This window comes from Nelumbo lutea, chromosome 1, assembly GCF_056320005.1.
Source record: "Nelumbo lutea isolate HS-2025 chromosome 1, American lotus-T2T, whole genome shotgun sequence".
Lineage (NCBI taxonomy): Eukaryota > Viridiplantae > Streptophyta > Magnoliopsida > Proteales > Nelumbonaceae > Nelumbo > Nelumbo lutea.
Genome location: NC_142684.1, coordinates 197,275,887 through 197,285,105, shown reverse-complemented (window position 1 = coordinate 197,285,105; position 9,219 = coordinate 197,275,887).

Below are 9,219 nucleotides of genomic sequence, written 5' to 3'. Positions count from 1 at the left end.
TAGCAGTTAGCAAAGACTAAAATATTTCTTATTAAGGGAGAGAAAAAAAAATACAATGAACAATGAATACATTTCCTTTCAATTCAATGCATTGGGTGTTTTTTCAGTTAAATAACTTTACCAGAAGAAACATCAATAAACCAGATCTTAAGTCTCATAACATTGATTTTAGAAGGCCATCAGTTTCATTACATGATTACATGAAGCTAAGAGTTATATACTTCTCCAATATATGTAGGACTATGGAACATGTAAATTTATACTATTGTTTTAGGTGACACTATTTTGTTGTTGTCCATTTTCCCATCTCTATCAAACAACCAATTGAAATGTTGCCATCAGAAAAAACATCATGTACTAATGCCATATCTTAAAACTTAAGGCACTACACCAACATCATGATGGCCATGTCAGCAATTTTCCAATGCCTCGTTGGTGCTATTGCAAAGCAAGACAATGAAACCACACATAGCACATTACTTATTAAAGAACCCAAATGATAAAAAAACAATGTGGTCCCCTCTAACCTATAAAAGAACAAGGTTTTTGTTACAATTAGAAGACACCATTCTTCTTGTCTTGTCTGTCCTTGACAACATAATAGAAAGGCCATGCAATAACAGCCAATATGAAGTTAAATTGGATCATTGCTCAACACTATACTTCATTGCCACTACTGACACCGGTCACCGGTAACCACTGTTTTCAAAACCGGACCGGATTGGATGGTCGGACCGGAAAAACCGGGAACCGGTCATCTGACCAGTTCTGTTTTCCTCCAAAACCACTCCCCCCCCCCAAACCGTTGATTTTGATCAACAAACCGCTGAACCGACCGGTTAATCATTCGAAACATTCAAACCGTTTGAATCATTTGAGCCGTTCGAACGGTTTTGACTATTTTTCAATTTTTTTATTTTATTTTTATTTTTTTTGTCAAAATAGGCTGGCCATTCGGGTTGAACGATTGGATCGTTCGAACCGATAACCAGACCCCTGACCGATTCGATCACCGATTCGTTTTTAAAAACCATGCCAGTAACAATATCCTTACTACTCTCTTTTTTTCTTCCACCTAGTTAATTTGGATCATTATCCACCTCTCTACCTCATTTGTAAATTACACTGCGCTTGTAAACGATGCAAATGGAGCGTAAATTCCGATTCAGGGTAAATTTGCACTTTGGTTCACTTTTGCCTGTGTTTGGCAAAATTACATTTTTGCATTGACAAATGACAGACCAATGCATATTTACATTGATAATAAGATATAAAAGTACATCAATAAAAAAGAAGTAATTATCTTATCTATAATTTAAAAACACAAAAAATATAATTATAATAGATTTACTAATATTCATATTATTAATAATTTTATATTTTACGAAATTCATCATGAAATTATGTATTAACAATATAATTTATGATTTTTTGGTTCATTCAATTTAAATGTTATTCAAATAATAAAAATTTAACATTAAAAAAGGAATATTATTTAAATATTTCAATAACTATATATCTTAAATAAGAAAATATTAAACATAACTACATTTTAAATAGTTCAAATAACAAAATTTTGTAATATATTAAAAAAATAAATTAATAATAATGTAATATTTTACAAAATTAATAATAAAATTATGTAATAATAGTATAAATTATAATTTTATGGATTATTAATCTCAATAAATAATTAATATTTTAATAACTAAATAATATTGTAAATAACGAATTTCATTTATATAAATTAATAATTCTAGAAAATAAACTTCAACAAAATTAATACTTATTAATTATATTTTTAAAATCTTAATCTATATTTATTATAAAAGATAGCTTTTCATTAATTATGTATAAATCTATTTTTGTTTTATTATTTAATAGAAAATTTTCAATAATTATTGGAGATTACACTACTATTATATAACTTTTTAAATTTACTTTATTGTACTTATTGCATTTATTCTTTTTTTTTATAATTAATTGATTAATATTTATTAGGGATTAAACTATTATTTGAGATTACACTTTTTATTGACTTTTAATATATTTTTAGTATTTATTATATTTTTGTAATTATTGTATCTTTATTAGTTTTTTATTTTATTTGCATTATCAATATATGTTCCATAATTGTGTATTTTCACTATAAATTTTCAATAATCATGGGAGATTAAAATATTGTTATTTATTCAAGATTAGACTATTAATTTAGCTGAAATTAAGATGTTCATGGGTTGGTTCAGTTCAGTTGTAGGTTGTTTGGCCAACCAAACTGACCTGGTCAAGTTGTGGAGTTGGTCACCCAAAACTGATTAACCATGGGTGAAAAACAGCCAACTCAGGTTGTATCGGTTTGGGTATATTTTTGGTATGGTTGGTCAATTCAAAAGATTTAAGCTTAAAAATTTAAATTCAAAATTAAGTTTAAATTTAGAAAAATTACAGTGGTATTATTAAAAAATAAATTTAAAAGCTAAATTTATGATATAAAATATTTTAGACTAAGAAATATAGGAACTCTCCCACTTTTGCGTATTAACAATTATATTTAAAATATAAAATATTAATATATATCTTTGGTCGAGTCATTTGATTTTGGTCGGTTTATATATGGCCAAAGAAAAACTGATTCAACCAAATCGGGTTGGGAAATTGTTTAACCAAAGCCAATAAAAAATTACTAGAAAACTGACCAACTTGGGTCAAATTGGTTGGGTTGGTTGGTTTCATCAACTTGATAAACAATCCTAGCTGAAATTAATTATTGTTATTTTTGTATTGTAAAAAATAATTAAAAGTAGTATATAAAGTATAAATAATTATTAATTAGTTAAAAAGTTTAAAAATATAAAACAATTGAATACTCTTATGCATTTCTATTGTTTAGCTTTCGCTTAACAAATCTCGTGCATTGCATGGGTTCCCGCTAGTACATCATAAAATCTAACTGCCTTATTAAGAAAGAATTATCAACCAATTAATTGCATCCTAATTTTCCAAGCCTATTCAATAGTGCAACCATTTATAATATAATGTAGACATATGGAAAATAATAAAATATATGGTGAGAATGTAAATTGGAGAAAATATATTTTATATTAAAACAACATAAAAATAAATAAAATTTCTATTTATTTTTTATGTCGCGCAATATGGATACTCCCTCGTGGCAGACGACTCAGACTCTAATGTGGAGGTTCTAAGACGAGCTAAGCCGAAGGTTGTCGAGCTGATGCTGATGTGTTCAAGCTGAAGTGTACTATAGACGATAGAGAGAGATGAGAGTGCCTGGGTATCTTTTACCCAAGGAGGCCACTCTGACGCTTAAGTCAGTAAGTGTATGAAGACTTCTTTGAGAGTGAGGGAGCTCACAAGTTTTAGCGCACGTACCTTTTTGGGTGGATCTGGACGCCTTATATAGGTCCCTGAAGTTAGAGGGCTCAAGGTCAGGCTCAAGGTAACAGTCTTGAGCTCTTTGTGGAGCCGTTCCTCTATTTTCGGGAGCATTAAGGTGTCAATTGAGAGATCTTCGCGAGAGTTACGGTTCGTCCAAGTGAAGTCGAGGTGAACGACTTAGTGAGTTGTTCTAATGGTCGCACTACCGATGCCTTTGGTGGCGAACTTTTGGGAACTTCTGGTGCCTTCTAGGACAAGTCGCCATAATCTTATGGCTCTATCAGCTTGGCTGCGCCGAGGTAAAGGTCAGGCTTAGCGAGGTGCTACAAACTAACTTACTGAGCTGGTCTGCTGATTCAGCTCCGAAGTGTCATCTGGGAGCCACATGTCGCCATTTATTTGGGAGGATCAAATTACCCTTATCAATTTTAATTATTTTTGGTTCATCCCTTTTTCTCGAATATATCGAGATATATACAAGAAAAATGAGTACATCGGTTAATATACATAATATTGGTTATCGATTCAAATTTAAAATGTATTTTTACAGAAAAAATGAAATATTTTCTGTAAAATTGCGGTATTTACTGTTTTCCATAGCTGTTAACAATTCTGAAGGCAGAAACCATTTCAACGTAAAAAATGAAACAAAATGACCACATGCAATTTCCGTAATTAGTCCAAAATCTTTTGACTGAAAAATAATCTCACCGGTCGCCAAATCACAAATCACTTATTTAAGGCTTTAAGCTCTTCTTGCTAGTGGACTTAGATTGGGCAGGGCCGGTTCATGGTTGGCTCACTATATGGGCTGGGTTTGGGTTGATGACAACCTTAAATTTAAGTGCCCGTTTGAGAGGGCTTTTAAACAGCTTTTTAGCGTTGTATGAACCATGAAACCCAAAAAGCCCTGCAATCACATTTGATAAAAAACTAGAAAGCAGAAAATAGATTTGTACAAGGTTTCAAAAACTTTTGCTCCTGCATCCTTCCGATCACCCCAGTGATGGACATCAGGATTCAGAACATGTAATCAGTGTTGCACCGAGGCTTGATTGACGTTCATCGAGTGTGACCTCGCCAAACACGGCATGGCTCATAATGGGCCCCAAATGCTCCGGCCCAATAGGTGCAATCTTGTAACAGCGTTTCTAATTCTATTCCAACATGTGCAACATGATGCATTTAAGCAGAAGGAAAGAGTAAAGATCATTGGGGTTGGGTTAGAATTAATGGTCCAAAGTATTTATCAGACCAACAAGACATTGAATTGGACCAATCCAGATTTAATGGTCCAAAGTATTTATCGGATTGGACCTGGTCCATCCATAATGAATTTATGTTGAAATGGGTTGGATTTAACTAATATCTGATCCATTGATAGAAGATAGGAATATGTATCAATGGACCAGGTTTGGGTTAGAATTAATCTAAATTAAAACAATTTTGAATAGAATGGACGGTCCAGACATTGAATTGGACTGATCCAAAATATTCATTGGATTGGATTAGACACCCTACCTAGAAGGCCTCCTCTCAAGTTTCATCATCAAATATTAAGGTTGTGTTTGGCTCAAAAGAAAAGGCAGGGAAAGGAAGGGAAATGGAAAAGAAACCTATAAAAACCTTGTATAGATAGGTTTCCCTACCTTAACCATTTCAATCATTATTTATTACTTAACTAATTAAACAAATTGATAATTATTAAAATATATTAATGTTTAATCACAAAATTAATAATTAGATAATTATTTCAATAATATAATAAAAAATTCTTAGTTATTTTAATAATTAATATGATTATATTATTTTTAATTTTTAATTAATTAAACATAAACATAAATTTTAAAAATATATAATGAATTATTGAAATAATTCATTTTATAATTAACTATTAAAATAACTAATTTATTAAATATTATAAATTAAAATAAATACTTTAAATATTTTTATTATATATTAATGACTATTCTTTGTATTCTAAATTATTGAATAATTATTATTTACTTATTTAATTTTTATTAAATAACTAATAAAACATTTTGTACTCAATATCTCTTAATAATTAATTACTTAATTTAGTTAATAAATAATTTTTAATTTTATCTATTCCACTTTTATTAATTATTTTATATTCATCTAATTAATTTGTTAAATATTTAAACAAATTTTTTTACATCCAAGGTTAAAGTGGTCATTTATTATTTTTCAGAATTTAGCATTCAAATTTCAAAACAACATTCTTTACATTTAGACTTCAAAACCAAGAAAAGCTCACCAACTCCAATACACCTCTTAAAGTAATTATTACAGTTGTAGAGGCATTTGGACTTCATAATTTAGTGTAAACGAATAGGCCCTTAATCTCCTATAAAAAATTCTCATAAACCTCAAGGTTGTTTTTGGTTGCAATGCAAATAAATTTGCACGGAAGCAACATTGTGGCAGTGCAAATGATTTAGTGTAAATTCTGACTTATTTTTGTTCCAAATTTTAGCTTATTTTGTTTGATTGTAGTGCAAATGAAGTAAATTAAGACATGAAGCAGAATAAAATAAAACCCAAAATAAAATTAAACAAGAATTTGCATTTTTTTTTCATTTTCACTCCCATGCATTTGTACTAGTGCAAGTAAAATTGCACCGCAACCAAACACAGTACAAATATTTCTCCTCATAAAAATCCTTTTGTGTCTTAATTTTCTCTATTAAAATCTATCACTACTACCCTTTTCTAATAAAATCATTCTGAAATCTCTCTTCCTCCCTCTTACTTCAATTATCAATGTTTGTAATATCTCCCCTCCCCTATTAATTTCCTCTTAAATATTTGAAACCCTTTTGACCCCCTCTAATAAAATGTGGGTGTAATTTAATAGGGAGGCCAATGACACCCATAAGTCCGAATTTTCAACTGGTCTAGGTTAAGGGCCAACCCAAGATCAATCCTAAACATGGATCTTGACCTAACCAAATAGATGTCAAAACTCAAGTTTGCCAACCCAAGCCCAACCAAATTTCTATTCAAGCCCATGCATCTGCAAGGTTTTGGTTTCTAGTAACCTTTAATGACGAACAAATATTTTAAGCTGCCTCAACATCATTCCATGTTCCGTAGAAGTTGCAAACATTACACTCAGAAAACCTAACACCTAACCAGCCTAAAAATATAATAACAAGCTTGGTTGCTTATGATTTTGAAAGACAACTTAGTCAATAGGAATTATACTATTTATCAAAATATGTAAGCTAATGATAAAATGACACATCATAACTAATATCTTTAACATTGTTAAACTCATAATGATAAGTAAAATATGAATCAATGAAAAATAAGTAGACCATGTGACATCTTTAACATGATTGGTTGGAATCTTGATTTAGCGTGTAACAAATATTTGTCAATACATCATAATTGAACTCTTAAATCTCACATGAAATCCTAAAAAAATTATAGTGAATTTTATTTTCCATGAATTTTAGTAACTTACCTAAGTCTGTGTTTGATTGCAATGAGAATTTATTTGCACTGATGCAAAATAATGGTAGTGCAACTGATTTCGGTGCAAATTATGTTTTATTTTTTATTATAGAATTTACCTTATTTTGTTTGATTACCGTACAAATGAAGCAAAATAAAACCTGAAGTAGAATAAAGTATAACCCAAAACAAGAATAAATCAAAATTTGCATTATTTTCATTTGCACTCCTATGCATTTGTTTTGGAGCAAATAAAATTACACTGCAATCAAATATAGGCTAAATTTAAAGATTAATTTCATCCTATATTTTATCTAAAGTTTCATATTTTTGTATATATATTTCATAAATATGATAAAATATATATATAAAAAAGAAAAGATTATTAATAAATAACAAGTTTTTGCACGTCTTGAATATTTTGCCTACAATCAAGGTGAAAAGTCATAACTAGAAGGACAGAGCAATGATGTTAAGAGTAGACTACTAGGAAAACATCTCAATTTCCTCAAATTAATTCAACTGATGTTTAGCATCACTGCTGATTTCTCAAAAATTGGTGTCACGTCTTAGGCACAAAGTTGTTTGGTTTATTCAAAGGATAGAAACATATGATGAAGTTAGGAGCTTTTGTTAATAAAATGATTTTTCCCCAGTTATTCAGACATAAATGTGAATGATTAAAAGAGTTAGAGAGCTAAATCAATAACAAAATGATTCAATGGTATAATGGTTAAAGCTTGTTGGGGACGAAGGTAAAGCCAATTATATATTAATCAAGGTAATTCTCCACTGGAGGATCTTTTTCTGATTTGTTTGGAGAAGCCCCTAAGGCTCAGTTTGGAAGGATTATAAAAACAAATTTGTTGTGTAAAACCTTGCATTTTGTATGTATTTGTATTGTATATATTTTGTGTTTGTACTCCTTCCAAACTGAGTCTAAGGGGACATTCTTTTTTCGGATTTTGAGAGGGGGGAAAGTTAGTTAATAGGTTTTTGATTCCTATTGATCAAGAAATTCATATTCTTTTATCAGATCTATGTGGGATCAGAGAAAGTTTATTGTCCTGGGTACCCATCTCCTAGGTGGGTAAATAATTTTTTCAAATGGAGAGAAAATTGCCAACACTTGAATGGGACAAAATGCTCCTTTTAATAATGGATTTTTATGGTTAAAATGTTAATTGCCTTATTTACATGGAAAATAAAAGAACATGGGTAAATACACTTACATGGATAAGTTATTCTTGGGAAACATTTGCCCATTTACCTGAATAAGCAACTTACCGAAAAACAAACGGGCCTAAGGCTCAGTTCGAAAGGAGCATAAATATAGATATGTACAGGGCAAATACATACAAAATATTACACAATACAAGACTTTACACTCTACATATTTGTATTTGTACTCGTTCCAAATTGAGCCTAAGGGGGCATTCTCTTTTTGGATTTTGAGAGGGGGGAAGTTGGTCAATGGGATTTTGATTTCCAATGACTAAGAAACCCATGCTTATATGGGGACTAGTGAAAATTTATTTTCTTGCGTATCACTTATTCGATAAATTATCTTTCCCGTCTAAGAGAAAGTTACCAATATTTGGATAAAACAAAATTACACTTTTTAGTAATAGAATTTTTATGACTAAGATGGTCATTGCCTTATTTACATAAAAAATAAAAGAACATAGGTAAATGCATTTACCCAAATAAATCATTCCAAAAAAACACTTACCTATATAAATATATTTATCCAAATAAATGACTTATCTAAAAGCCATCGGGGCATAAGTATTTCTTCAAAAGGATTGCCGAACAGAGTTCGAATTTGCTTCTTTTTCGTTTGGAAACACCACCTCTAATATTTTTTATTTGTAATAAATATTGACAGAGCCCCTACCTCTCCTTGACAACCAGAGAGTACATATTTTTCGGAAAGCAAAAGAAAAAGGTCTACCTACAAAACTTTTTATGAGAGAATATGCTACACAAGGAGGGGTGTCACACAAACATAATACAGCTGTATATAATGTTTTGAAAATCGATCCAAAACCAGAACCGCTTTGACCACTGATTTTCGGGTCAGTGGTTTGACCATTTGATTTGAATGGATGCATATTCTAATTTAAAAAAATAAAAAAGATTAAAATAAAAAATGGTCAAAACTACTGTTCAAGTTAAATGGATAATTGTTTGACTGCCCGGGTCAGTGGATAGCTGATCAAGTCAACCATTTTTCTTTTGCCCAAAAAACAGGTGAAGGGTGAAAGGAGATCCAGACTGTTGATTCAACCGTCCGGATCCAAACTCGGTAAATTGCTTGATTAGTTCTTGGGCTGAACG